Here is a 27,570-nt window from a genome sequence, read left to right as displayed (position 1 = left end):
GGACACATACTCAGTTTATTTTCCTCTTGTTCATTGATAGCCTTTGGATCCACATCAAAGGAAACCATTCCAGTGTTAGCAGTGTTAGCACTTTCCAATACATGATGGTTTAATTAGGTTTGGACCTTTTTTTCCTACAAGATTCTTACTAGAATACTCAGCAATGATAATTAAGATAGAATGTGTACATGGAATCCTTCTGCATAGTTGTTTGTATTTTCAAGTGAAGCCTGAGCTACCTTCATTCCCAGAAAACTCTGTCCCTGTTTATCAACAATAACCTTCTAATATTGTTTCCAGGTATTTTGTACCAACAGCTATGTAAAAAAAATGAAGCTACTGAGAAACAAAAGGACAAAGTTAGATAAAAGTCAGGATTTACATAAATATAAAAACAAAATCAAAAGGAAGAAAAATATCATAAGGCAACATTAAAACGAGGACTAATAAGGCCTGGGATATTTAATTGTCCACAAAATGTCTATAGTGGAAACGAAATAATATTTATAGCTGCCCCTCTCAGTTTAATTGACTCGATAGCAAAATATGCTATGCTAGATTTAATTAAATAATTAGCTCCGGTTTTAATAGATAACCCACATTTTAAGCCTATGCATTTGCATCAATCATTGTAGGTTGCTGAACCTCAAAACAAACCACGGAGGTGAGTTTTAAAGTTTTATTGGACTGCCCCTGGGGACCCAGCTCCTTATCACTGTAGCCAATCTGCTAAGTTCTTCAACAGGAGAAAATAATAGATTGTGAGCAAGAATATAGTATTAGGTAATGATGTTATTAGTGTAAGGAGCAGCTTCTCATTACTGTTAAGGAGAATCCCTCAGGGTATTTTTAAATCTTAAGGTTGAATGTATTTCATTCTTCTTGGGGCCTTGATAACTAATCTTCAAATACACTCACTGATTTTGTTCTAACAACCAGCCTTTACCTTTTTATTTATTACAATGTTTTTATTTATTTAATTGATTTATATACTGTCTTCTTGCACTGGAAAAAAAAAGCTTCACGGGCATAAGATTCTAAGACATTGAAAGCTTTCCATTTTAAAATGAATATTTCCAAGTGGGGATAGATGACAAATAGTATCATTACTGAATGTAGAGTGCAAGTCTAATACATTTGCTATTGATACAAAAGTAGATATACAGATTAACAGAGTTGGAAGGGACCTTGTAGGTCATCTAGTCCAATCCCCCGCCCAAGTAGACCCTACACCATTTCTAACAAATGGCAGTCCAATCTTTTGAAAGTGTCAAGTAATGGCACTCCCACAACTTGCAAAGGCAAGCTGTTCCATTGGTTGATTGTTTTAACTGTCAGAAACTTTCTCCTTATTTCCAGGTTAAATCTCTCCTTGTTCAGTTTCCATCCATTATTCCTTGTCTGGCCTGCAGGTGCTTTAGAAAATACCTTGATCCCTTCCTTTCTGTGGCAGCCCCTCAAATATTGGAACACTGCTATCATGTCTCCCCTGGTCCTTCTCTTCATTAGACCACCTATGCTCAGTTCTTGTAACCGTTTTTCATATGTTTTGGTATCCAGTCCCCTAATCATCCTGGTTGCTCTCTTAGCTCTTTTTCTAGAGTCTCAACATCTTTTTATAGTGTGGTGACCAAAACTGGATGCAGTACTCTAGGTGTGGTCTTACTAAGGCTAGTACCTCAGTTGATTTTGATTGTATCCTTCTGTTAATGCAATTGAGGATTGCATTGGCTTTTTTGGCTGCCTCTGCACCCTGCTGGAATTTCATTTTGTTAGATAGGGCCCAGTGTTCAAGTCTTATTTGCGTTAATAAGAATAAAGTATTGTTTACTGTTACTATTAGGTACATCAAGTGTTGACATTTTTTTTTTGTATCGTTGTGTTCTCAGCCTTAGGAAAAATGCAGTGCACACCACAAAAAATCCCCTAAATAATGCTTGGATTTGTTAATTCAGTTGCCAGAAGTCAAGACTGACTCAGTGGAGAAAAATAGGTTATGAGACAGATTTTTCAAAATTGCTGCAAAGGTAACTAATATCTTGTATGATAACATGATATTATGCCAATATGCTTATCCAGTCTTTCTGATCAAACTAATTAATGGAAGATAAAAAGTTGGCTGAGCAATAGATAATAAAGTTCATTATAATCAAATAATGTAGAATAAATTGTTGTTGCACTACAAAAAAACTATATGGGGTGGTCGGTTTACAAAGAATCTAAATTTGATGGTAATTTAATTTCAGATATTATTTTATGGAAACTTCTATACACAGATCTCATTTAACCAACATTTTACACAGATTCCACAGGTGTAATATTTATTACAAAGCAAAACATGTAGAATATTATATTTTATTTCTCCCTTCTAATCCTTAAAAGTTAATAATTATGCCTTCTAGCCTCCAGATGATTTCATGTAACCAAGCACATTTCATGAATAATACATAATAAATAAATATTTTTATTTTCTAAAAAATTGCTAAAACATAAGGTACCCAAACAGCTTATTATAGCTATGGAGCTGCATTGGGGAGGTTGGGGAAAGTAACTAATCTTTTCTTTAAATTTGATCTTCTGCTGAAAATTCATTAAAAGATTTGTGCAGCATATCAATGCTTCCTACATTATATATTATATACATTATTTTTCATATGATAAAAGTAAATGATTTCAAGTAACTAGTGTAAGTGAAAATTTTGAAGCTATTGGGAAAAAAAATCAAGAAAATATATTCCGGATATTACTTTTGTCTTTTACCTATACAAATTATTTTAATTTTATGCTTTTAAAAAGCTGTTTTTCAGCCAACACATCTATTAATATTAGTTTGTTTTACAGACTTTTTAAACAAACTAACTGGCTCTAAACTTTCCAGCCTTAACAGCTGGTCAATGATCAATATAAAGAATTAGAATCCAAGTGGGAAAAATGGAAAATGTAATTGCTACCTTATAGGTGTATCATATATAAATAAAATGAAATTTTATGTTGATCAATGAGCTGAAAACGTGTATTTTAGACAAGAATATCGATTTCTGCTACTTACAGTAAATCTTCAAGAAAATACTGCCAAATTGTTATTTCTATCATTCAGCTTGGGAAATACTTAGCATACACTGTAGACAACTGAATCTTTGTATATATTTGAAATTTAGAAGTTGTAAGAGGAATTTGGGATAATGCAAGAATAGCATTTTATTCCAATATATATTTTAAAGGTGAGATGATTATATAAAGTAGGGAGCAACAAAAAAACCTGACCGGCCTTAAAAAGGGAAAGCTGTCGAATAGACAATGACTGATTCTATTTCTTTATATTTCATAGCAGAAGGGGGCACTAGTGATCTACAATAAATAAGCAGCAAACACTAATTTTCATGTACCTTATTTAATAATAATAATGATAATGATGATGTAATTTCCCTACTTAATATTGAAGATGTTTTGATATGACTAATTAGTATTATAAATATATAATGTAAATGTAAGAAGTTAAATACTTAATAGAATATATGTTAATATAGTTGGTATTTTCTGTCTTTTTACATTATTACTGTAATGTTAGAATTAAAATTGCCCTGCTGGCCATAGCAAACTGCAGTATTGATATGTGTATTCTATATGTTAATGCTTATAAATATATTCTTTCCACGAGACTGATTCATGTTATGTATGGATGGTTTTGTTAATTTAACTGAGTTATATTTGTATAGATAACAAACAGGTTACTCTTTTTGCATTAGGCTAAGGTCTAGAATGCATTTCAAGTATTCCTTTCCAATTTTACAGTTGAGATCTTTGTTTTAGTTTTGTTAATCTACTTTTTAAATAAGGCAGTATCAATACATTTTATGCATGATGCCTCCAGAAAAAATGAAAACAATAAGCTAAAATTACAAATTGATGTATAGTGTAGATAGATCTTTTGATCAGTTTGGAATGTTTCCTGCACTTACAATTTTAGTTACCAATGCTGATAGAAAATTACATTATATACGATTATATTTATAGTCTTTTCTACCATTCCCCATGTTGTAGTATTAGATCAAATGCTATGTGGAAAAGAATAAGAATATGAGGTTTAAACTTTTTCTAGATGTTTATGTTAAATAATTGGTTTATAACAAACTTAAAGTATAGTTGATAAAATTCTGTTTTTCCAAAAGTAATATACATTTTAATTATTTTTTTCAGACCTTAAATAAGAGGTAGAAAAAGAAGTGGAATAAATCAAACTACAAAGAATCTTTTTAAAAGTATTCTGAATTAGCTTCAAGAGTAGTATAAAAGTCTTCCAATAAGTATAAATACTCTAGCATTTGTTTCTAGGAAAAAATTGAGGCAATTTCATTTTTAAACTAACTTTTCTTTTTTTTTTTTCAAAAAACAAACAAACCGAAACAACTGTTTAAGCTTTCATTAGGCTAGATCAGAGGCTCCAAACTTAACATAAGGGCTGGAGAATTCTGGGAGTTGAAGTCCACAAGTCTTAAAGTTGCCAAGTTTGGGGACCCCTGGGCTACATACTAGACAAAGAATTCCAAGGCAGTAAGAAGGAATAGTTGGTTTTTATTTAATCTCTAGGTTTACATTGAATTCGATGGCTTAAAATGGAATTGGAAATAAATAGGTCAGTTGTGCCCAAATCAGATCTGGACTGAATTGAAAGAAGACTTAAGACTATTCCCCAGGACTATCTAAATTAAAAGGAGGAATGGGGAGGTAATTTTGATATTTAAATACACAAACTTGCTATATAGGCTCCAGCTATTATCACATATTAATAACATGCACTTAAATAGGCAATATTTTTGGGAATTAATGTCACTTTTAAATGATAAGAAATATTTGTTTAACATTTCTTATCAATGGAACGAGACAAGAAAACTTAGAATTGAGGGAATGCTATACAATGGTAGATTTAATGAGATGGGATATATGAAATGTATGAGTAAAGTATGAATGAACAGAAGACTTGTATCCACACTAACTGAAAAACAGATAAGAGGAAGCTATTCTGACAACTTGAGATAGGCTAACTACACCTTATATAACAGATTCAAGAAAACCTGGAAGAACAATTTGATGTGCAATCAACCCCTGGAACTGGAGCATCACTGCCACCCCGCCACTATGGAGAACAGTAGCTAATGTGAGACATAAGTTAGCTACAGTCAATAAACTAGCTACAGTCAATTCTCAAAACTGGTTCCAAAGACCTAATGGAGAAGTACCATCAGACAGTACTGTATGCTCGAAGATGCTAATATCTTATAGTATATAGTGTCCCTCAGAGATAGAAAATTAAACTTTTTCTAGTTAATGATCCCTAACCAGAATAATAAAATATATTACTGTACAACTTCAATAAGCTTTGATAATGACATTGCATAATTATTTAGAATAACTATATCAGCATCATATAAAAACAATTTATACTCAATGCCAAATGCCACTATACTTTTAATATTTTGAAACAGTCTAATAGAAAGAACCAAACTGAAGATTAAAGGAAACAAGAGACATTTCATAAATTATAATATAATATAATTTCATAGGTTGAGAGAAAAATCATTTGTAATAATTCTAGGTACCAAGGAATGATACCAAATTGAAATCCAGTGACAAAAAATTTAGTAGAATCTTGTAATTCTTAGAAAGTCACTTTATAAATTGAATCTGAAGTCGAAGTGAAGACTTGCTCAGTGTCCAGTGAAATTAGAATAGCTGATTGCAATCTATCTGTTATGATATCTAGCATATAAATAACTAGGCATTGTCAAGGGCATATCAGTTTTTTTTAGTAAATTCAGTCTGTCTAGATTCTAGATGAATAGCTTCTGTAACTATGGTGAATGTTGCAGTTAATATTTTAGTACTCACACAGAAATATTGGTCTATAACTTACATATCTAGCAGGGTCTTTTTAGACTTTAATATTGCTATAAGCCTCATAAAAATAAATGAAATATAGACAAATGAAAACATTTGGTGTAGATCTAAGAATATAAATGCCAAGTTTCTGAAAATTGTGTGCCATTCAACTGGAAATTCAGGCTTTCCCGTGTTCATAGATTGAATTGTCTCCGATTGTGCCAGTTTATTTTTATCCTCTTGGAAAATCTTTTTCATTTTAATTATTTCCAGAAAATTAATATTTTGTTGTTCTGAGACAGAATTCTGAAATTTGTGAAATTGATTATAAAAATCATAAAACCAATCATGAATATACTCTATTTCAGTAAATAGCTATCTATTGTTATTCTGAATTCCAGATATAGAATTATGTTGTGGTGATTGCTGTGGTTTCAAATGATAAGTGACAAACTCTCCACCTTTCTTACCTGACTTCCAGTAGTGTTGATTAAAACATTTCAAAGAATATTCAAATTGTTCTGACTGTAGTAGCTGCAGTTTAAATTTTGCTGCTATTAATATTTGATATGATTCATCTGTGGGGTTTCTGGCATATAACAAGAGTGAATCTTCAACCATCTTTTCCAGCTGCATAACAACACAATCTCAGATTCTCTCTCTCTCTCTCTTTTTTTGCTAAGGCAAAAGTGATAATAGATCCCCAGATGGATGCATTCAATGCATCCCAGAAATGTATTGGTATACTATCAATTTGTTTCTTGCTTATTATTATTTTAACTCTTAAATATATTTTCGGTATCAGGTAATTGCAACATAAAACCAAGATGTATAAAACCCCAAAATGGTACAAAATACAAAAAGGAGATACTGCAACATAAATGAAGAAAGGCACATATACAAATTTATCTGATATGTAAAATGTGCCATATTAATAATCTATTGTTATTGAATAAATCATACAAATTTGATTAAATGGTGTTTTCTGCCTCTGTGTCTCATATTTTAATTTTATCTGTCATTTTTTTTTCTAATGTGACAATTGAAAATACTTCGTTCATTCATATCTCATGTTACCTAGAGTTTTTCAATCTTTGTGCAATTATTATTTTAGTTGCTAAAATTAAATAAATAATGTTTTATTTTTTAAGTTTGAGGTTTGGTGCTATAAATGAATATAGTAAGCCTTACTCTAGGAAGTATTTAATTAATTTAGCATTGTTGATTTATGCCAAAAATATATACTGTATTTTTCACACTATAAGACACACACACCCCCTCCTGCAAAAAAGTGGGTGGAAATGTCTGTGCATCTTATAGAGTGAATACTGCAGTGGGGGAAAGGGGAGTGGGATGTCACTGCTGCCGCCGTTCACTGCTGCCAGGGAATGCTGGACCCTTCGCTGCTGAGTAGCTGATTGGTGGTTGGATCGGCCTCCTGGAATACTACTGATCAACTGTTCTATCACCACTGATCACTGCTGCTGCCAATCACCATAGCTTGCTGTCACTGCTGCTGCCATTTGCCATTCACTGCTGCTACCATTTGCTGCTGCCTATCGCTGCCATCATCGCCAGCAGTAATTGCCGCCCATGACTACCATTGCTGCTGCTGCCGATTGTCGCCACTGCTGATTGCTGCCACCGCCAACTGATGCCACCAAATGGCAGTGGCAGTGATAGGTGGTGAGCGAATGGCAGCAGCAGCGATTGGTGGTGGCGGCAAACAGAAAAAATAAGTGGGATAAGGAATTAGAGCTTCCTATACAGCCTAGACAATGGCTAGGTTTCTTAACTTCTACATTAAGAATATTAATGGACCTCAAATTATAACTTATACAATACAATAAAAATAATATTTAGAATTCATTGCATTCCATTACATTTGTAGAAAAAAGGAGTCACAAGTAGCATTTTGTTGGAAATGTAATAAGGATTATGCTTCTTTAAAACTCATGTTTTTACAGTGTCCTATACTAATCATGTTTGAGAGATTGTTGTGGATTATATAAATATGACTGTGGCAAAATCTAAAATTCTCAGAGAATAATATTCTTTTGAACTAAATAGCAAGTACATGGAATATGACAACCAGACAAATTAAATGGATTCTCTGTGCCTTTATTATGACCAAAAGTCCGATGTTGCAATAGTGGAAAGATAAATGTGTGGCCCCTTTCATTCAATAAACTCAAAAATGAAATTGTGAATATGGATGTAAATTAAAAACACAATGGAAAACGGAAGGAAGGAAGGAAGAAATGTGCTAGTATGAAAAGGAAAAAGATAATTCCATTTTAAATCTCTAGTTTGGCTTAGGTCACTGCCTTAGGTCATTTCCCTCTAATTCTGGGAATCAAAACATAGAAAAATAGCTTTTAATTTTATATAGTAGCAAGAACTATTTTTAAAGGCCAAAAAAGAGGCAAATATGTTACTCATTATGAGGTCTGAATGAAAAGTAATACCTCCACCATTAGATGGCAACACTGATTCGTTTATTAGTATCTACTCTATTATTAAAATTGGCAAGAAGTTCCTATGAGAAAAGGATGTGTTGTCATTGTTTGTGAAATGAAAGGCTACAATAATCTTATTCATCCTTTTTAAGTATAGTGCCATGATTGAATTTTTAACTGTGGAAAGAGTCCTATCAACTGAAATTCACTAGCAGATGGAGGTGCTTTATGATAATGCTGTGTTGGCAAGAGTACTGTGTGTCACTGGGCCAAAAAATGTAAAGATGCTCAACTGGGAATTATAGAATTGTGTGATCAAGAGCAAAGTGGATGACCTGTGACAGCAACTGTCGAGTTTCATATGAGAAAGATTGCCTTTCCCTCTTTATTTGGGATTTCAGTAAAATGCATAAACTGATTCAGCCTTTCTTTTTATCCAATCTCTGGAGTGGAGCTCTTTGCTTGGGATGGCAAGGGGAAACAAGAAGGGGAGTTTATTGTTAAAATAATGATACATACAAATGACTTAAAGCAAACTCAGAGTTTGGCCATTAATTGCTCATCATTTGGTTATATCTAGAGGGAAAGACAAAACCAATAGTATATAAAAAAAGTTAATAAAGGTTTAGAATTTAGCATCAGAATATTTGCTACTGTATAGACTTTTTTATAAAAAGCTGTGAAACAATGTTTTTGTCTTCTGTCTTTTTAATCAAATATATCCAGAAACTGGAAGCAATAATATGTTCCACATTTACAAATTATCAATTTATAAAATTCCATACATTTACATTCATAACAGGTGGAAAATATTTTATTAAAATATACATGTTCTCCAGTGAATAATGGTATCGCCAAACTTCAAAATGTATTTAAGTTTTGAAAAATGTTCATAATTTTATGGACTCACTTTTGTAGCATCCTGTTTATTTACTTTGAAGTAGTCCATTAAGAGTTTAAAGAAATAACTCTGATTCCAATCTATTATATAATATCTCGTACACATAAAACTCATTAAATTTATTTCAATATACCTAAACATGGGAACAATTGCATCATATAAATCATTAAAAGCAGCTCTTGAATGCAAAATGTGTGGCATATAAGCTCAACATATAAATAAATAAATAAAAGTAATTTAATTAATTAATTTAATTAATACATTGATAAGTATTGAGATTACTTGTAAATATAGCATTAGCAGTCAAAACCATTGTGCCATAAACTGAACTAATCCATTATATGTTATACAGGTGAAACTCGAAAAATTAGAATATTGTGCAAAAGTTCATTTATTTCAGTAATGCAACTTAAAAGGTAGACTCATTACATGCAAAGCAAGATAGTTCAAGCCGTGATTTGTCATAACTGAGATGATTATGGCTTACACCTCATGAAAACCCCAAATCCACAATCTCAGAAAATTAGAATATTACATGGAATGAATAAAACAAGGATTGTACATAGAACAATATCGGACCTCTGAAAAGTATAAGCAAATGTACTCAGTACTTGGTTTGGGCCCCTTTTGCAGCAATTACTGCCTCAATGCAGCGTGGCATGGAAGCTATCAGCCTGTGGCACTGCTGAGGAGTTATGGAAGACCAGGATGCTTCAATAGTGGCCTTCAGCTCTTTTGCATTGTTCAGTCTCATGTCTCTCATCTTTCTCTTGGCAATGCCCCATAGATTCTCCATGGGGTTCAGGTCAGGTGAGTTTGCTGGCCAATCAAGCACAGTAATCCCATGGTCATTGAACCAGGTTTTGGTGCTTTTGGCAGTGTGGGCAGGTGCCAAGTCCTGCTGGAAAATGAAGTCAGCATCCCCATAAAGCTCGTCTGCGGAAGGAAGCATGAAGTGCTCCAAAATCTCCTGGTAGATGGCTGTGTTGACTCTGGACTTAATGAAGCTCAGTGGACCAACACCAGCAGATGACATGGCACCCCAAATCAACACAGACTATGGAAACTTCACACTGGACTTCAAGAATCTTGCAGTGTGTGCCTCTCCATTTTTCCTCCAGACTCTGGGTCCTTGGTTTCCAAATAAGATGCAAAATTTGCTCTCATCAGAAAAGAGGACTTTGGACTACTGAGCAACAGACCAGTTCTGTTTTTCTTTAGCCCAGGTAAGATGCTTCTGACGTTTGTTGTTTAGGAGTGGCTTAACAAGAGGAATACGACATTTGAAGCCCATGTCCAGAATCCATCTGTGTGTGGTGGCTCTTGATGCACTGATTCCAGCCTCAGTCCATTCCTTGTGAAAGTCCCCAACACTTTTGAATGGCCTTTTCCTGACAATCCTCTCCAGGCTGTGGTCAACCCTGCTGCTTGTGTACCTTTTTCTCCCACACTTTTCCCTTCCATATAACTTTCTATTAATGTACTTTGATACAGCACTTTGGGAACATCCAACTTCGTTTGCAATTACCTTTTGAGTCTTTCCCTCCTTATGATGGTTTTGTGCACAACTGTCAGGTCAGCAGTCTTTCCCATTATTGTGATTCCTACTAAACCAGACTAAGAGACCATTTAAAGGCTCAGGAACCCTTTGCAGGTGTTATGGCTTAATTAGCTGATTAGAGTGGGACACTTTGAGCCTAGAATATCGAACCTTTTCACAATATTCTAATTTTATGGGATTGTGGATTTGGGGTTTTCATGAGCTGTAAACCATAATCTCAATTATGACACATCATGGCTTGAACTATCTTGCTTTGCATGTAATGAGTCTATCTTATATATAATAGTTTCACCTTTTAAGTTTCATTACTGAAATAAATGAACTTTTGCACGATATTCTATTTTTTTGAGTTTCACCTGTATATTGTCATAATGTTTTTAGGATTAAAATTTTTGCTAGATCAACTTATTTTTTCTTCCAGATAAAAGCTTCCAGGCAACTTCTATTGATTGAAATGAAGTTGCTTTTTTTTAGCTTTATACCTTTTAAAAAATAAAATGAATGCATTAATAATGAATGCATTCTGCTGGAATATGCAAGTGTTTGATTAACCCAGAAGGGAGTTTACTTCTAAATGCATGTCAGACTGAAAATTTGTTATCAGATGACATAAGTGAATCCTTCAAAATACTCTAGATACCAAGAATTTATCTAGAGAAACACTTACATCTTTTTGTTAAATTGTTACAATTCTAAGAAATATTTTAGCATTACATTCATTAAAATATAAGTTGAGAAAAGGCAAGCTATGTTTCATTAGCTTTACTTGATTTTTCTATTCTAGTACAGAGCAAGGATTCATGATTATAATATATAATACAGGAATGGGTGATTGAGACAGTATAAAAGGTAAGTAAATAAATATATGAAAAACATTAAAACTAAAATGTAATAATATAATAAAACATTTGTTCATGAAATGTTTATTCAACTTCAGCAGAATATCATGTGTTATAATGTTGCTGAGTGTTTTTCAATGTCTCACTATTGATAAATATTCTTAGAACATTGTTGATTCTAAATATAGCGGAAACAATATGACCTTCAGCTGCTTTCTGGAATAGAGATTCATAGGCAGTGAAGTAATTTAATCGACCTCATATGGATACTTACTTCAAGCATAAATCTAATGTTAAAATATTTTATTAAGTCTTACTGATTTTGGAAGGAAATTAAGGGCATACATTTATCTCATTGAAGTCAAGAGAATATCTTTTTAGATAGTTTCCTTCTTTCTCTAGTAATTTTCCAACAGGCTGAAATCATATCTGAGAAGATATGGAAAATCAACTAGATTGAGAGATTTTGGATTGCCAAAATGACCCAGAGATTTTTGACTAAACCTAGATTTTCTCCTTACAGTTTTCTGTTTTCAAATAGAGGAGATTGATGTTAGACGTTTATTGTTTAAATAGTGAAAGTAATTGATTCACCAAGGGCATTTTCTGTCCATTAGTTTTTGGGATGAATGAAAAAGAAATATGAATAGTAAGAGGAAAGAATCAGCATTGCCATGAAATGAAGGCTGCATGAGCTTGCCAAGGAGTAAATTACATTGAACTTAATAAAACTTAGTTTTGGTAAAGAGCATTTCACAATTAATTAGGGGACTGGATGCCAAAACATATAAAGAATGGTTCCTGGAATTGGGTATGACTAGTTTAATGAAAAGAAGGATGAGGGGAGACATGATAGCAGTGTTCCAATATCTAAGGGGTTGCCACAAAGAAGAGAGAGTCAAGCTATTCTCTAAAGCACCTGAAGGCAGGACAAGAAGCAATGGATGGAAACTAATCAAGGGGAGAAGCAACCTAAAACTAAGAAGAAATTTCTTGACAGTTAGAACAATTAATCACTGAAAAAACTTGCCTCCAGAAGTTGTGAATGCTCCAATTTTTTAAATAAGTGATTGGACAGCCATTTGTCCAATGGTATAAGGCTTCCTGCCTGAAGGTTGGACTAGAAAACCTCTAAGGTCCCTTCCAACTCTGTTTTCTATTCTATTCTATTAATTACTAAAAAAACTGGTAGTAAAATAGGATTATATAATAAAATTCTTGGCCTTGGCCCTTTCCTGCTGTAGACTGGATCTTGCACCATCACTCAGTGAACTACATCAAGAGGGAAGAACTGGAAAATAAATGGGACAATATCATGGTCCCACCCAAAGTTGGCTGAAAATATCAGTGACATCAAATGCTGTTCTTGTATTATTTTCACTATATCCATTTGTCAGTGTAAGAAAGAAAAAAAATTCCCTGTCACTCAGAAAGGAGTAAAATGTCACTAAAAAGTGGATTCCCATCCACTTCAGCTTTATTTTAATAGTAATCTCTCAAAGCAGTTTTTTTTTGACACATAATTAAAAGCTGGCTCACATTAAAAATTGGTAGTACATTCATGGACAGACAGGAAGGATTTATCTCAGAATTATGACAATGAAGGTGTCATAATAATATTAATAAATGTGAAGTTTATAGACTGAAACAACTTGTCGTAGAACCAGAAGAGCCATAAACCATTCCAAACTGGAATTTTTCTGCCCGTCATTGCAAAGGTGGTTCTTCTATTTAAGTTCCTTCCTTTTTCAAGAGCTATACTTAGAGCAGAAAGGGATGTTAGATGGTTGCCTATTATTTCCTTCTTAGTTTAAAGAAGCTCTTCCTTGTAATAATCCTACATAGCTTTTTCTCTGGTAATATCACACTACTAACTAGAGCATACAAAACATTTGCTAGAGCAGGGGTGGGCAAACTTTTTGGCACCAGGGGCCTCATTGACTTTTAAAATTTGACAGACGGGCCGCCACCTGGTGTCAAAATGCCTGTCATTATAAGTCAAAATCAAATGAATGCAATCATTCAATCATTCACATCAAACCTTAATTCTGTACCAATCTTCGGCGGGCCGGATTAAAAAGACCAACGGGCCGGATGTGGCCCACGGGCCGTAGTTTGCCCACCCCTGTGCTAGAGCAATACTCAAATACAGCTCATCAGTCTGGAACCCACATTATGTACTGATATTAACACAGTTGAGAAAGTACAGAAATATTTCACAAGAAGAGTTCCCCATTCCTCTACTCATTGTAGAATATCTTATGCCACCAGACTTGAAATTCTAGACCTAGAAAACCTTGAATTACGCCGTCTTCGGTCTGATCTAAGTATGGTATATAAAATCATACATTGCAATGACTTACCTGTCAATGAATACTTCAGCTTCAACCTTAACAACACAAGAGCACACAATAGATACAAACTCAAGGTTAACTGCACCAAACTTGATTGCAGGAAATACGACTTCAGCAACAGAGTGGTCAATGTCTGGAATACTCTACCTGACTCTGTGGTTTCTTCCCCAAACCCCAAAAACTTTAACCTTAGACTGTCTACTATTGACTTCACCCCCTTTCCTAAGAGGTCTGTAAGGGGCGTGCATAAGCGCACCAACGTGCTTATCGTCCCTGTCCTATTGTTTCTTTTATTTTTCTTATATGTACCCATTTCATGTATTCATAACTATGTATATACTTATATCTATTATCTTGTAAGCGATTGACAAATCAAAATAAATAAATAAATAAATAAAAATCTATTACTGTACTAAGTATTCCATTTTTATAGTGGTATTATACTGTATATCACATTATTTGAAACTTGATTTGTTACAGGATTGATTTATTTGCTTGAAAGATGTAAATGAGTTATATTTTCAGACAGTGAAATAAAGCTAACCAATGTAAGTACTACATACTGTACTAGAATTTTCAGTATATGAAATTTGATGTACACTGCACTATATTTACATTGAGAATGCTGTGAAAAGCAGCTTTTGGGTGGTTTTTTTGGTTTTGGTATGGAAATGGATTTTATTTAGAAGAAAGAAATTTAAAAAATCCTAATGCAGAAGTAGGAGCAGAGAATTGGAAATGGGATCAAAAGTTCTCTGTATTAAGCTGTTTATTATTTCTTTTCCACTTTATGTGACAAATGTAAGTTTTCTTGTAGCGGCAATTTATTTATTTATTTTACTTCTTTCTTGGGCTATTTAAAACTTTAATGTAGTTGAGATACATAGTCTATGCTTTATAATGCAAATTTGGAAAGCTACTAATTTGGAGGTTGACCCTTAAAATATTTATTGGAATGTAAACATAAGTATTTAACTTATTCATAATGCCACCCTGTCATTCTTCAATGTATGTATGTATGTACATTTCTTCACTTGAGTTACAGCAGAACTGAACTAGATGCAGTTCTGTCTATATCAAATGTATGTATATTTAAATTTGTTGTTGTCCATTAGATACAACAGAATTAATGAGCTTTAGGAAATAATATTGAGTTCTCAAAGACCATGGCTAAATGTTTAAAACAGTGAACCTCTCTAAAATAGGATGAGATTTGCTGTAAGATATCTTTTCACTGCAATAACATAAAATTGTTCCCTGCTTCTGATGGTGTGTTTTGCGAAAAGCAAGAAAGATGTCATGCCTAAATCCAACTCTTATCCTAGTTTATGCTCTTTAAAATGGTGGAATGCACAGACCTTTGCTATCACCCAATATCTAACTAAAAGAATAAATATCATAATACAACAAAACATATTATTCAGCAGTGCTTTTGTAATATCACACAGAAAAGCTTAGAAATTTAGGTGTCATCTCATATCATATTTTCTATCGAAGTTAGAAAAGATGAAGCCACTCAGTTCTTTTGATCTTTTTCATTCTGCTGTGGAGTCAATTCAGAATGAAGACATTATAGTCCTTTGGGATGGCATTCTCAGGAGAAAACACTTTCTTGGGAGAGAAATTAGAAGACGAAATCAAAATTCTTGCACTTACTCAAGCCTTTAAAATTTCTTCCCAATGTGAGAAATGTCTTGTATCACTCCCCCCTCAAAAAAATAATAATGAATTGTCTATTCAATAAATTCTAACCCCCTTATCCCTTTACTTCCAAAATCAGAAGAATTTTTCAACTGGCTCTGGTTTTCATCTAAATAACTTTCTATTATTGGGAGTCGTGGAAGGTGGAGATCCAAGAGATGAGGAAGGAAGGAAGAAAAGTTAATATCTCTTATGGACAAGAGACTTCATCCATCAATGCAATCTGTGGAGAACCATATAATTACTTTGCCTTTGGCAATAATTCAGGGTACCGATTTAAGTTTGCCTAGGATAATAAAAGTATCTAGTATGTTTCTGGATATAGATATAACTAACCACAATTCAATTATAGATTGCACTATTCAGAGAACATCTTTACAGTGAATCACATCACATTTATAAAGTTTTGCAATCTGACTTAGTTAACATTTATCATCAATATACCATTTGGGATATGGACTTTCTTATGATTCTGCACATTATATGATGTACAGTTGCATCCTTAGAGACTAAAACTGGGGAATCTGTTCAAATTATACTCATGTGATTTATCATTTTGCAGATTATTAGTACTATGTGAATTTTGAATTATTGAATGTTTTATCATTAATAAAGATTGCAAACAACTTCCACATTAATGAATATTACAGTTTAAAACAATTCCCACTGTGTAATTATATAAAATATCAATTATATATTTGTAATGAATTTTAACATAGTAGAAGTAAAATAGTAAAGCTTTTAATCAGTTGATAAAACAAAGTACACAAAAACCTACCTAATTTTTATTCTATAACATGTAGGATTACATAACTGTTTTTTTTTTTCAAATGTTAAATGCTGAAATGCTTTGTTCTATCACATCAGCCTGTCCCACACATTTAGGCAGGAAGGGCATGCTATGGACCCTGTCAAAAGAGTTTTGACAGGAGTGGTCAAGGAAGAGGGCCTTTTACGCCACTGCCACTACTTTGTGGAACATCTTGCCCTCACAGGTGAGGAAAGCCCCCAATCTTTTGGCCTTCTGCAAAGAGGTCAAAACCAGGCTGTATAACCTTGCACAGGGAACACCAGGGACCACACAGACATGGGGCTGGTTGATCCCCATGAGAACTCCCCCCTCACTTGTATTAATAATTCCTAATTTCCCCATCTTGGAACTCTCCATCTTTTGTAATTTTATAATGTTTTACATTTAAAAATTTTTTTTTTAAAATTATTCAGTCCTTAATGTTTTATTATATTGATTAAATTATACACCACCCAGAACTCCTCTGTAAAGGAGATGGGAAGTTAAGAACTTGGATGGATGGATAGGTGATAGATAGATAGATAGATAGATAGATAGATAGATAGATAGATAGATAGTTAGATAGATAGATAGATGATAGATAGTCTTTAATGTTTTTAATGTTTTTAAGTCTTTAATGTTTTATTATATTGATTAAATTATACATCATTCAGAACCCCTCTGAATAGACTTTTGACAGAGGCAATTCTTTACATTTAAGAATTTATTTCAACAAGTACTTCATAAAAAGAAATATATATACAATACACAATAAGCATATCATTTCACACTTAGCATACTGTCCTAGAGAAGTGTTTTATTCTCTCTCTCTCTCTCTCTCTCTCTCTCTCTCTCTCTCTCTCTATATATATATATATATATATATATATATATATATATATATATATATATATATATATATATATTCTTAAGTTTTTGGTACTTACATGTATGGCCTTCAGCTTTGTTGGGTATTTTCTTTAAAAGCCCAACTATAATGACGTGGGAAAATACCGAACAAAGCTGAAGGCCATATATATATATATATATATATATATATATATATATATATATATATATATATATATATATATATATATATATATACACATATATATATACACATGTATATACACATGTATATACACATGTATATACACATATATATACACATATATATACACATACTCTCTCTATATACATATATATATACACACACACAGTATGAATATATATGTAAGAATGAATGTATGTATACATATGTGTGTGTATACCTCCACATATGGATATCTATCCATAATCTATCTAGCCATTCAATTCATTTAGTATTTAATTCCACACTGGAAAATCAGCTATTCAATAAATAATAATAATTCATGATTACTAATTATAATTTAATAATTCAATGTATGTTATATCTTAACTGTTAATATTAATAATTAAAAATAACTAAACCCTCACTGCTTGTAATCACAAATATACTGTGAGGATATATTATGATATCTTGGGAAGAATGTGATGTGTATGAAGGCTAACACCAACTAAAGAAATGGCAGCTATAATTTCACATTATTATATTATATAATAATAATAATAATAATAATAACAGTAGTAGTAGTAATAGTAATTCAGTTGACTGAGTTTCATGTTTAATGAATAAAAGTTAATAATAATATTAATAATAATAATGACTACCACTACTGAACATCTGGCTGACTGTGCAATGATTAATAACAACAAGAACAAGAACAACAACAACAATAATAATAATAATGTTTAAAAACAGCATATTTTATCGAGATAATTTAGAATACTGATGTCTTCCCAAAAATGTTATTCAGAAAATTAAGTGAACAGACTCAGGGTGCAATAATTTTAAAATGCATAGAAGTTATAAAAGTTATACTCGAAGAAAATTTTTCTTCATACATGAAGAAAATTTTTCTTCATACATGAGCAGTTTCCTAATGCAATTAAGATCACTCAGTTGGATCTACTCTTTAAGAGGAATCAACTTTTACTGAACAAAAAGTGTTATGTATTATACCTCTTAGTGCTATCAGTACGATAACTAGATTCTATTGAGTCATCTTGCTCTATCGGTAGAGGAAACTGCTACAATATTTTTGTATCACAATATGCTTGAAAGTATTTTACATCGGAAAATAACTGTGCCATAAAATTTAATGAAGAGGAAAATAAAACTTTGTAAAAGCCAGGCATTTAAAAAATTCTTTTCCTAATGCCAAGTGCATCATTCTTTGAAATGTTGAAATGACCTTCATACTGCTTGTGAGCAAGTTTTAAAATAAGAAAACTGAATTAAAGCAGACAAGTGTCATACTTCTGGTGTTACAGGTACCAATATGAGTGCTGTTTATTAAAGGAATAGTGGCATGAAAATAGTTGTAAACATACACTGTGGATAAACAGACTCAAGAAAAGGATAAAACAGAACAATCCAAAAAAGTGAAGTGGGAAAATCCCAAAATGAAGAGAGCATAATTAAACAACACACTACCAAAAAATACACTGACAATTTTGAGAGGGAATTGGACCAATTCATGGAAGTTAAGGCTAACGAACGCCATTAACAATGATAACTGCCCTGCCCTCAATACATTTTGGTTTGGATGGCTACCAAAGCTGCTTTTGAGACCCCATAGACATTTGTTGTTATAAATGAGATCAGAAACTGAAACAAACAAATTAAGGACCATAATATTTATTGATTTACTGATATTGTTTATTTATTAAAACATAGCTGCTCTTTTCATTGATGTGACTCTTGGTAACACATTAAAAATAATAAAAAGAACAATATCAATGCAACAAAGAACCTACAATAGATGCAGAGAATAAAGCCTGAACAATTGGTAGGACAATGACAATGCCCAGATGTTGACAAATTGTTGACAATTGTCAACATGTGAGCATTGTCATTGTTGATTGGCGAATGTCAATTCTGAAGTTAATTTCTGCACTTTTAAGCTGTATTCTTTTCCATTCATATGTATAGATACAAGTGGCAATTAATGTAACACATTCACAATTTGCATATGTTATGTTATATGTTGCATAAAGCTAATTTGCTTTTATGATGCAATTAATGATTGGTATCAGGTGTCAACTTTGGATCTAACTGTATATCTTCGATCAGTATTTCTTAACTTCTGCAACTTTGAGATTTGTGGACTTCAGCTCCCATAGTTACTCAGACAGCAAGAAATCTTCACATCTTAAAGTTGCCAAAGTTGAGAAACTGCCTTAGACTAACTGAATGTATAAAAATTTTCAATCGAAGTACCTTGTCCTGAATGGCTACGTAAAGTAACATTCTTATAGTAGTTTCCTGTTTCCTTAAAGGCAGATGAATACAGGTCAGTTCCAGGCAATTCTGAGAGAGATTTTCTCATACCTGACCAGCATTTCCATTAATGCTGGTAGAAGCATGGAATTAGAGTATTCCATGTGCTTGATATATTACACCTAAAAGAATCCTGTCCTCTGTGAAAGTTCATGATGTACCATGATATAGGAATGATTGTGTATGCTGAACCCTGATGGTAAGCAGCTTGAGCATGGGTCAAAGGTTGAAACTGATAAGACATTATAAAAATGCCAACTCAAAATTTATGTTGTAGCATTCAGGAAGGGAAAAAATATTAATTTTTTCACTGATTGCATCTGATTTGGGGCTGTACAGAGAAGACAACATTATTGCCTTGATGTATTGCACAATCTTTTCCTCACTCGGTTTTTGGAGTCTCCCTTGTTTGTAGTGCTTCAGTGTGCTCAGAATTGGTTTAGATTATGATGGGTAACATGCATTTTACAAAAAACAATAATTTCCCCTGTCTTGGCATGTCAGTTAGTGAGAGTTTACACATACATGGCCTCTATAGAAGGGGTCTCCAACCTTGGCAACTTTAAGAATTGTGGACTTCAACTCCCAGAGTTCCTCAGCCAGAAGCTGGCCAAGGAACCCTCTGGGAGTTGAAGTCCACCACTCTTAAAGTTGCCAAGGTTGGAGACTCTTGCTCTATAGCAACAATTGGCTTCCTTCAAGTAATCTCAATGTCTCTGAGTGATATGTCACAACACTGTTACAGAACAAAGATGGCAATCCCAAAACAATGCCTGCTATCACAATAGTGACACCCCTATTATTCTAATTTGCACCAGGGGCTTCAAAACAAAGTCACATTTTAGATTTAGTGGTTAAAAAAATGTTTGAGTCATCAATGGTACTTATGAATATTGCAGTGGATCTTTTTGTGTTGCATGCTATATTTGCATTGAATTAATATGATAAATAAATCTATCAGAATCTTTAAAGTACATTGATTTAACATCTTGTTTCTGCTTACTTGGTTTGATCATAAATGCTTTACAACATATATGAATACAGGAGGTAGATGGCAAAGCTCAAAGCAAATGCATTGAAACATTTGAACAGCTATTAATGGAATTCTTTCCTCAGGTGTATTCCCAGCTCTCTGTATGATTCTGCTGAGCTTGGTTACTTACATCCCTAGAAATAAAATAAAATAAAAACTAGAGTAAATGAAAGGTTAAACAGGCAGAAGACTAAGGCAAAGATAATGCACACCTACAATAAGCTCAGCCTATTACCCTGATCTTGCAATATAGTAGAACTCCCTAGGAAATTCTTATTCTTCACATTTTGAAAAAATGGTTAAGACATCAACATCTTTGTAAGAGTTAAGGAAAAGGAGCATTAGAAAATGCAAAATGCTAATAATAAACCAGAGATCTACAGTCACTAAAAGAACAATAACATTTTTGCTGCTGGCATGTATTACAGAGCAGTGACTCTTTTCACAATAAATTCAAGATATCTGTTATCAGTATTTGTGCTTTCAAATCATGAAACTGTTGGAACTTTGTTTCAGCACTGACATATTGTTTTTTTGTGATTTGTAAAGTGCCATATAAATGAGTTAATCTCTATTGTTTCGCTTTTTAAAAGATATAGTTTATGTTAATTTGTAGTAAGATTTGAATACAGACATATTTAACACATCTAAGTGTATTCAAGTGGATTGCCTCCATAACATTTAAGGTATGTTAAGATATTTAAAAAGCATATTCACTTTGCTATAGATATTAAAATGTATACTCAGACACATAGAGAAACAAGTAAAAACTGGGAAATAAAATGAGATTTTTCTTTCCCTTTCCATATTTTGAATAGTATTTGATTACGGGGGGGGGGGGGGGGGGGGGGGGGGGGGGGGGGGGGGGGGGGGCCCCCCGGCCCCCCCCCCCCCCCCCCCCCCCCCCCCCCCCCCCCCCCCCCCCCCCCCCCCCCCCCCCCCCCCCCCCCCCCCCCCCCCCCCCCCCCCCCCCCCCCCCCCCCCCCCCCCCCCCCCCCCCCCCCCCCCCCCCCCCCCCCCCCCCCCCCCCCCCCCCCCCCCCCCCCCCCCCCCCCCCCCCCCCCCCCCCCCCCCCCCCCCCCCCCCCCCCCCCCCCCCCCCCCAATCTGGAACTATGCAAATCCTTCAAAAGAAGGAACACACGAAGCACCTCTCTTGAAATAAACAAAATAGATGTAGCTTTTCAAGGTTTTATTTTTTATTTTTTGTGCTATACAGTAGAATTACATGTTTGGATTTTTGTTTTCATTTTTATATAAACTTTTTTATAATTTTTATGTATATATATTTCTTTTTTGTATGAATAAATGCTATTTATTATAGATAGCATGCAGGTAGAATATAGTTGTGGGGCATGCGTAATCATCATTATCATTATCATCCCCAGAAAAAAACTCAATATCCAACCAATAATGGAATGGCAATTAAAAACACATAAAATAAGACAAGGCAACTTGGTCAAAAAGAACCTTGTCATACCATTAAAACAAAGATCCAAGAAAAACATCATATGGGCTCCTCAGGATTGGGAACACAGCCAGGTCTTGAGGGCTTTTTTGAACCTCATGGATGCCATGAATTTCTCTGGGAGAAGCTCTTTAAGAAGGCAAGGACAGCAATTAATTATTTGTTTTTGGGTGTCACTAAGAATCTTTTCAGTTGCAGTTTGATAGAAATAATAATAGCAAATTCTGAGCAAGGAGTAAGGCATGAATATGTGATATATCCACCTGGCTGTTTAATATGTTTATGGATAGTTATACAGTGAATGCTTATGATGATGTTAAATTTAATTTGGGATGTGATGGTACCTGTAGATAACTTTAGATAGATAGATAAGATAGCCTCCTCCCAGAAGGTAACAAGGAAAACAGGCCATGAAGAGGACGTACAATGTCCCAGACAATATTGCGGACCATGCTCAAGCATCGCTTACATACTATGTCCTGGATAGACGAAGGTGAACTGCCAATAATCTTCTCTGCCATCCTACCACTCTATGTACCTCCTTCCTGTCTGAAGCAGTAATGCTTCCAAACTGTATGAACCTTCTACGATATTCTTCACTAATAACCTGAGTTATTTTAAAGGATTATTAAACTGACTAATGCAGAGGTATATAAGAACCTGAAAATTAGTCTATCAAAACTCAAGGTAGTTGTGCTTCATGGGAACATGAAGAGAACAACTGCAAGTTGTAAATAAATATTAAAAAGCAAAGCAAAAGAATTGGTGTGTGAGTAGAATGCTTATTAAATATGGAAAATTGGGATATTTTAGAATGTGCAAATGTTAGAAATATAATGGGAGGTACATTGTCTTCTGCAAGAAATAAATGTTTGTTGAAAGGTATATGTAAGACTGTGTTCCTGGCTACTTAGAAATGAGAATTGAGTATGATTACAGTAGGAACTTCAGAAGCATGTGTGTGGTAAAACAAGAAGGGATACAATCAAGAATGAATGGGTGCTGAATGAATATGGAATGATTATAAAAGTGATTGACCAGAATAAAAGAAATACTAGAAGAATTAAATTGCAAATTATTTGAAAGGAGAGTGACTGGGCTGAGAGGAAGGGGAAGAGTAAGAAAGTTGTAGATAGACAATATTTGCAATGAACTCTAAGACAATAAATACTATTTTTACAATTTTCTATCATATATAAGCAGTAAGATCTACATGCAATATTTTGTAAAGTAGACTGTCTCTGACTTTCTATTTGTGGATTTCTGTGTTATTGGTATTATTTCATTCTTGCTTCTAGAACAGGGGTGTCAAACTCGATTTTATTGAGGGCCACATCAGAGTTGTGCTTGACCTTGGGGTCCTGGGCGGGGGGTGGCCAGAGTGGACATGGCCAGCTTGACAGCACTCATGTCGGTGGTGTTATGGCAGTCCAGGCACTCAGCCAGCAAAAATGGGCTCCCAAGCTCCGTTTCCAGCTGCGATAGCCTCCTGCAACTCTCTGCCAGAAAAAAACGGAGCTGAGAAGGGCCACGCACAGCCCTCATGAGCTCCATTTCCAGCTGCAACAGCCTCCTGCAATCCTCTGTCGAGGAAAATGGAGCCCAGGAAGAAAGCATGTGGCCCTCCTGAGCTCCATTTTTCTGGCAGAGGCGCCACAGTCAGCTGCCTTGCTGTTTCCAGGGCAACCCTGTGGATGAGATCTAAGCATCCCACAGGCTGGATTCAGCCTGTCAGCCTGCATTTGACATCCCTGTTCTAGAAGATCAGGGCAATCTGATCTTTGTCTCTTTCCCTGTCCACTACTGTCCTATACAATCCAATTATGAGTATCTTGATCCTGACTTTCCTTTACCTCACCTTTGGAAGTCACTGGAAGTATAATATATACTCAGGTAGATCTAGGAAATTTGTTTACTTTATAATGTATTTATAATTTCAGTGTTCATGGCTGCTTCCTTATACATGACACTCCTAGTTATTAGCTTCCTTGAAAAATATGATCCTGTGATGGGCAAACTGTTGAGTATGAAAGACAGAACAATAACATACCTGTCTTATGACATGCAAAATGAATTGATTAATGTTCTTTTTAACTCTGTCAGGGATGGAATCATAAAATGTATACGGAAAGGTCAATTTTTCTTTATAATCATGTCTACAACCCAAGATATTATTTAAAAGGTCAGCTTAACTAGGTGATTGACAATGTAACTACAGATAGCCATCAAGTGAGTATTGCCTGAGTATAAAGAGTCCTTCTGTGGCTTTTTGGAAGTAGATCACTCAGGAGCTGCTTGACACATAGAATTTTAACCACCTTTGGAAATAATGGACTGGACATAGCAAAATAGACCAAGGTTATAATGGAACTGGAACAATGAGTGGACTGTAGATTGGTGTCAAAGCTAGAATTATAGCAGATAATCAAGACTTACACACATCCATTGTGCTGCTGACAGTCTCACTTTCATCCTGAACAATGCTATGTGTCAGCTGTTCCAGAAGTGAGAAGCTTCTTTGGAGTTGTTGAACGTCTTCACAGTTATTTGGCCCAGAGTGAATGATGTCATTCATCTTTCCTATAGGTGATATTTCAGTCCAAAATTATACTGAAGGCATTGTGTATGGCAAGATGGTTACCACTCTTTCAGACCCCATCTACACACAGTCAGAAATCATCTTACTGAATCCTGTAAGAAAGACAGAATCTGTTGTTATTGAGGATGTGCAACACACACAAGTAGTGGATGCTCTGGTGCACGTCCAAAGAGAAGATAAGGAAGAAAAGAAAACCACCCTTTTGTTTGTTCCATGGCCTGCTCCTCACTAGCTTACCTATAGTACAGGGTTGTCAAACTTGCTGTCTTTGGGCCAGTTGCATCATGTGCTGGCCCCACCCCCACTCGGTTTAGCGAAGGGGAAAAAGTCCTGATACGTCTCATGATGCCGCCGTAACGCTGAGAGTTTGATACTCCCTGCTATAGTACTTAGAAAAAAAACTATTTATTGCTTCTATTAAAATTTAAAATACTCGATTGCTTGTTTAAACTGATGTGAGGTTTAGCATGATTACACCTGTGCTGCTTTTGCATGCAGTTTGCATGATATGAGAAGTCCATCTTGCTTTCTTCTACTTTACTTTCTACACCTGCTTCAGAATGAAAATACATGGAGCCAGGAAGCTCACCTTGAAGAAGGAATATAGAAACCATGCAGAAGAATGGCAAAAGAAATGTGTTAAATCCAAAAAGGCTGTGTTATTAAGAGACCCTCAGCCTGCCAACTTTTCAAAGAGGGAAAGAAGGAAAGACACTGATAGACTTGCAAGATTCTTTTATTGCAGCCTATCTTGATAAAATATTGTTCTATAGTTGTTATCCAGATCCTGTCTACTTTGAAAGACTGACAGAAAATGAATATGAATTTATTTGTTCTTGGTCTGAAAAAAAAACAATTGTAATGCTATGCACATATGTGCAGACTGAAGGATATTTCTAAAGTTAATAAATCATTGTTTTGAAAATGTTGGGAAAAACATGGAAACAGTTCATCCCAAAAAGTGTGCACATCAGTATTTTGAAACACTCATGCTCTCATTATCAACTTCCAACTGACTGAGACAGTTCAAATCAACCATGACATACTGTAATAAGATCTCAGGAGCCCATGGCAGACCCCACACATGTTTCTTAACCACCTTGACCCATCTCTAATTTTAGTTTAAAGTGAAACACTTAGTAGCAGCCTGGATGCCTATTTCTACTTGAATCATTATTTGATGCTGCAGCTGTTGAGCAGCCAAAATCTTGATCCAGGTGAAGTGTGTAAACAGTTGTCAAACAAATTCTGAACCCAATATTTACTTTTTCATTTAATTGGTATGCAAATGGAGAGACAAGGTAGCATTTGTGCTTGAGACAGTTGTCACTTCAAATTCTGGTAACATTCATTATCATGCTTACAGATGTTTTTTCACACCTAACATCTGCCAATACCATCTAGACCCCAGGAAGTCATCAAATGTGTGCAAACTTCCTTTTTGTCTCGCTCTTACTCTCTGTTATCTACTCCATGCACACTAATTTTGTGCATCTGAGGCCTCTGTTTGCCAGAATTATGCCTACTTCCTAACACCTCTGCCTCCAGAGCTTTAGATTTCAAATTGAACAGACACAGAGCCAATTTATCACAGGATGACATATGTCATGTTCATGGTATAACTAGAGGGACTGCTCTATACACTATATTTATCCTTTTGTTGTCAGCTTGGACAAAAACCACATAGGTAATAATTATATTTATAAATCATAGAACATATACTTAACTGATGAAACTGTAAACTGTTTCCTACAAAACCCAGAAGTGGACAACAGGCAGTATAGCATTCATAGAGTTAAAAAGAACTACTAAATCATTATTTTTCTCCCAAAATAAAATCAATCAATTTCTTAATGTCTTCTGTACTTTTCATGTTCCCTTAACAGTAAACAAAGTAGCAGTCAAGAAATATACCACAGATTAGCACCTAGCAAAGCAGCCATGAAGACTTTGGAAACTATTATATATTTAGATGTCATGAGATGTCTGTATCTACAAATATCAGAATATTGCAAGCCATCATATTCCCTGTGGCCCTCTATGGAAGCAAAAGTTGGACTTGGAAGAAGTAAATAGGAAAAGTATTGAAGCTTTTGGACATTGGACAAGACTCCCGAGAACACCATGAACAACTAAGAAAACAAACCAATGGATCAAATGAATCAACCCAGATTTCTTACTTGAGGCACAAATGAGTAAGTTCAATTTATTTTGAACATATCATACGAAGGTCTAACTCTCTGGATAAGATTGTAATGCTAGAAAAGTTAAAGAACAGAAGAGGATGACCAGCAGTAAAGTGGATAATGGAGATAAGGGTACAGTTGAAAAGGCCAGGTTAGGGATAGATTATCATGGAACAAATCTATCTATGCGATTACAAAGAACTGAAAATGATTTGATGCCACATCACTCAATTAATTTCATATTCTTTACTATATGGACAGATGGAAAAATTTGATACTATTTACTATGAAGGAATGGTTATTGAAGTTAACAGATTTTGCGGAAATGACTTTAGTGAAAAAACTACATTTATTGGTTACTAGAAGCTTCTTATCAACTTTTTGCATAAAAATGAAAAAAATGAACTTAATATGTGTATTAAGATATAATCTTAAA

At 34.3% G+C, this 27,570-nt stretch overlaps 1 long non-coding RNA gene across 1 annotated transcript; it reads left to right on the top strand.

The window, feature by feature from the left end:
- LOC148132527 (uncharacterized) lies at positions 1-27,570 on the top strand. The gene is made up of 3 exons (XR_015748131.1): positions 1-117; positions 1,890-2,027; positions 26,835-27,570. It is a non-coding gene; the product is annotated as an uncharacterized LOC148132527 (long non-coding RNA).

This window comes from Notechis scutatus, chromosome 2, assembly GCF_049901735.1.
Source record: "Notechis scutatus isolate UNSWTSFEM ecotype Mainland chromosome 2, rNotScu1.2, whole genome shotgun sequence".
Classification (NCBI taxonomy): Eukaryota; Metazoa; Chordata; class Lepidosauria; order Squamata; family Elapidae; genus Notechis; species Notechis scutatus.
The sequence above is the reverse complement of the archived record's forward strand: the minus strand, read 5'-3'. Positions and strand labels throughout refer to the sequence as shown.